The sequence below is a fragment of the Ochotona princeps genome, chromosome 11 (assembly GCF_030435755.1).
Source record: "Ochotona princeps isolate mOchPri1 chromosome 11, mOchPri1.hap1, whole genome shotgun sequence".
NCBI lineage: Eukaryota > Metazoa > Chordata > Mammalia > Lagomorpha > Ochotonidae > Ochotona > Ochotona princeps.
In genome coordinates this window covers 27,274,119-27,278,922 of record NC_080842.1, presented here as the reverse complement: position 1 = coordinate 27,278,922, position 4,804 = coordinate 27,274,119, and the positions used below count along the sequence as shown (strand labels likewise).

Sequence of the window (4,804 nt, the reverse complement as noted above, 5' to 3'; positions counted from 1 at the left end):
AAATAATTTGCATAGTCACTTTAAACAACTCATAATTTGCATATCATTTTAAACAACTCATTTCAATTCCAGAGTCATTGATTTCTCTATAGTTACACTGTACAAAAGTATCCTTACAATAGTGGCTGACAAATTCTGTGATTCTGTGAGTGTATTGTATTTCAACTATGCATATACACTTATATTGTATTTTTAACCTAAAAAAAAAAGCAAGACAGTTCCGCTATGTTTTTCTGGGTCTGTGGGTCTGTATGATTTTTTTAACTTTGCATTACAGGTTTCAACATATAAAGTAGGACATTGAATACTACATTCTTTACAAGCTAGATTTAACACCTATTTTTTCCTGAAAATTTTTATTGCAAATTATAGACATCAAGACACTTTATTTTCAAATATTTCATTATACATTGGTGTCATAAATCCATTGACACACCTCACAAAATTAACAAAGGTTTTAATGTCAGCCAATAATGAGTGCAGGTTATTAAAATACCTTTTCAAAAGAAGATTGATTTATTTGTTAATTTGAAAATCAGAATTATATAAAGGGAAACCAGAAACCATCATCTGCTGATTAACTTATTTTTTTACTATTTTTTTTTATTACTTGACACAGTTTAGTTGATACAGTTGGTACAGTTTAGTTGGCGCTGGAGTCCCCCTTCCCTCTCCTCTCCCCTCTGATGTCCCCTCCAGTCTTACAATGGGTGTCTTTAGTGAATTTTCACAAGTCCAAGGTGCTGCTGCTGGGGTGTTTCTCAACAGTGTAGGAAACTGTCAGTCATTTCATTGTGAGTCCATCCTTGTAGTACATGCATGAGGACTTATTTCTATTTCCACTTGTGAACGTATCAATTTCCGTAACATTTCCATGATGTATCCCTTTCAGTACAGTCCACCACGGGCAGAAGAAAAAGAAAAAAAGAAAAAAAAAGAGGAATTTGAACCTTCATCTGCATGAGTTTAACGAACATATGACAAAGGTTTCAATGTAAAAATAGGAATGCTTCAGGAATTTGAGTGTCATCCTTGTGCAGGGGCCATGCTAATCTTATCTGTATCATTCCAGTTTTAGTGTATGTGTTGCCAAAGCAAGCACTGGTTCACTTTTTAAATGGCTGCAATGGCCACGGATGGACCGGAACAAAACTAGAATCCCTGAGCTTTTTCTGGGTCTTCCACATGGTAAAGGGTCTAAGGACTTGGTCAATCTCCCAGTACTTTGTCAGGTCATAAAGAGGGAGGTGGATGGACTAGTTGGGACTCGACCTGTCACCCATGTGAGATGTCAGCACTGCAGATGGGGGCTTAACCATCTGAGCCAGTGCGCTGCTCAAAATGAATTTAATTGTATATATATTTATATATATGATTTAATTCTCATCAATTCAACCTCATTTTTCATGATAAAAATTGTGGGCCAGCTGCTGAATCAGGTGGGCGCCGGTTCTGGTCCCGGCAGCTCCACTTCCCATCCAGCTCCCTGCTTGTAGCCTGGGAAGGCAGTCGAGGACGGCCCAGAACTTTGGGACCCTGCACCCGCGTGGGAGACCCGGAGGAGGTTCCTGGGTCCCGGCATCGGATTGGCGCGTGCCAGCCCGTTGCAGCTCACTTGGGGAGTGAAACATCGGATGGAAGATCTTCCTCTCTGTCTCTCCTCCTCTCTGTATATCCAACAATAATAATAAAATCTTTAAAAAAAACAAACAAATAAATGCTGCGCTCAGGATTATTATAGCTTAAATTCAAGTTATAATTGAATCCCTGATTAGACAAGCACTAAAAAACTTCAAATGTTACTGGTATGGCTTCTGTGATATGTGATTAATTGTGCTATCCCTATTTTAACAATCCTCTATGGTTTAGTTGATATTTTGAGTGTACAGTCATAGAAACATTAATCCAATCTTGTATAAAGTAACTACCCTGCTATTTTTGCCCCTCGCCAACAACTGTAACTGACTGCATCAATGGCCCTTCTATTCCTCAGATCTTTTATTATGCCAATCAAAGTTTGGCATGATGTCTCAGAATTCCCTCCACATGAGCTAAATGGTCACCATACTTTATGGCAGCTAATGTAATAATTTTATTGGCAAGCTTCACTTCCCTATATCAATTCCCCACTTTCTTGCCCATGTCCCCACCATTTCGCAAATAACTTTTTGGACTCAACTCCTTCTTTCAAATGTTTTCTTCTGGAAAAATTCAAACTAAGACAAGCATTTTTATTTTGGGCTTACTGAACTATTTGCATAAATCTGAAAGATTAAGGTCTATTTTATCTCTGTACTTGTACATATGCAAGTCAATCTGCAAGCAGCACCATTCTCTCCTCCTCCTTTCTTTAACTAACACGTACTCTTCCTCTCTTTTCACATCTAGTCACTTTTTAAAAACTGCTGGATAGGCACGTAAAAAATAAGATATTTTTACAAACCTTGTTAAAGTAAAAGCCAGTCCATGTTCACTGTCAGTTTCCCACCACTGAGAGACAAGATTTTCAGTTTTGCAGTGGACTCTTTGGGGATTTGCCTCAATGTATGTGATCATATGGATAACTATATGTTGTTTCTTGATTATTAAATTTGATACCCCATCTATTTTTTTCTGAAATAGAGGAAGATTGGATTTTTTTCTCCACTGGACAAAGTACGACACAGAAATCTAAGTATTTCCGTCTTTTACATCTTAGCACACTCATGTGATAATTTAGTAAAAAAGATATAAAACTACAAAAAATTTACTTAGACTAAAGCTGCTTTACAGTTTTATTTCCCTTAATAGTCTGATTTTACTTGGTAATTGAAAATTATCTCATGCTTTTAAGAATTGTTAATTTAATCAAAAGTCTGCTCTGTGAAAAAGGAAACTGTTAAGAGAAGGAACGGCATACCACAGATTAAGAGAAAATATTTGCAAAACATTTCTGATAAAGGACTGACATGTAACATATACCAAAAACTCTTAAAATTTAACAATAAAAAAACCCATAAATTTTGACTTAAAATGGAAAAAAAAATCTGAAGAAAAACCTCACCCATGAAGATATTCAGTGGCTGGTATGTTGGCTCAACTGGCTGATTCTTCAGCTGCAAGGGCCATCATCCCTTATGTGCCGCGGTTCTAATCCTGGTGGCTCCACTTCCCATGCAGCTCCCTACTTGTGGCCTGGGAAAGCAGTGCAGGATGGCCCAAAACCTTGGGACCCTGCACCCACATGGAAGATCCAGAAAAGGCTGCAGGTCCCTGGCTTCAGAACAGCTCATCTTTGGCATTTTAAACCATTTGGGTAATGAACTGGCAGATGGAACTCCCTGGTTTTCCTTCTCTCTGTAATTCTGCCTTTCCAATAAAAATAAATAAGTCTTTTAAAATGTAGATATACAGATGGCTAGTACACAAATGGTACTCAAGATAACATGTCACTAAAATGTCATCTATTAGTACAAAAAGGAAAATATGCTGCATATCTAGTAGAATAACTAAAATGTACAACACTGATGATACGAAATGCTGAAAAAGACATGGAATGACAGGAAATTTTATGAAGTATTGATTAGGATTGCAAAAGGAAGATAATCCAACAGTTTTTCAACGAAATATGCACATATTCTTATATTAAAATTTTGGTTAATTTTCTCTTTCTATCAGTAGTTTATACTCTCCCCTTGCTGGACAAATGTCCCTCATCACACTCAAATTATTGGATATTTTGCCATTTTCTTCCTTGTCGATTTCATTACATTATCAGAATTGTTCATAGTTTCAGTAGGTATAAAATCATTTTTTATGAAAACATTTTTATAAAAATATTCTAAAACATTTTTCTTGACATTTTCAACGCTGTGTTCCTGTTTTTCGTATCTATCTGAAATCTTACATGATCTTGCTTTCTCTTCTGGTGTTCTGACACTTTACAGTGATGAGCTGGATGGTCATACATCCTTTCCTATCCATTGCTGTGTGCCCTCACAAAGTGTATTCAGTTAAACCACATTCTGTAGGTGAGAGAAGTTCAGTGAATATGTTTTCTGAATATCCCTCCCTTCCTTTTCCTTGTTTTGTTTTCATAACACCACTGGTTTTGGTAATATGGATCTCCTGCACATACCCTCTGCATTTTTTTCTTCTATGTTTTTTCTCCACTTTCAATCTCTTGTAACATTTCGCTTGTGAGTCTTTTGCTGTTAGTAATGAACATCAAAGAGATGTGTTAATTCTCTATTTTTGCATAACAGTTTATTTTTTTCATAGATTCAATATATCTCCTTCCTTCTCTAATGATGCTAATATTGCTTGGTGATTTTTATTTTCTCTTGTCTTCATTTGACTTCTGTTCCTTTCAATATGTTTACTTTCCTGATTTTTTTTCTCATTGTATTAATTGCAATGCACTCTTGTCAACATCTGGGAAGTCCTTGCTATCAACTTCAATATAAACTGCAGACTACGAACTACATGAAAGTTCTGTGTGCTTTGCTGAGCATGGTCCCCATTTAAGAGTGACCTGACAGCAGAGTCCCCCAAATCACTTAGTTCTGGCCAGATTCTGTAGAGATGGTATTTTCAGTGTCTAGCTAGAAAATAAGTTTTGTTACAAAGATTCTGAGCTGAATTTTAATCCTGAAAACTCAACTTTCAGCATGTAAGCACCTGTTTGCAGTTTGTGATCTTTTTGCTCAGTCACCTTATTCTTTCCCCTTGTGGAGATCTCTGTGTTGCCATCTCTCAAGAGCATACCTATATGTGAATCTGCCTTACTGTCTTATTTGCCAGTGGTCTCATTGTAACTAGATGA

General features: G+C 36.6%; 1 non-coding gene across 1 annotated transcript; it reads right to left on the bottom strand.

Moving 5' to 3' along the window:
• Positions 1-995: 995 nt before the first annotated feature.
• Positions 996-1,102, bottom strand: LOC118760031 (U6 spliceosomal RNA). Its single transcript, XR_004996528.1, has one exon. It is a non-coding gene; the product is annotated as a U6 spliceosomal RNA (small nuclear RNA).
• Positions 1,103-4,804: the final 3,702 nt, after the last annotated feature.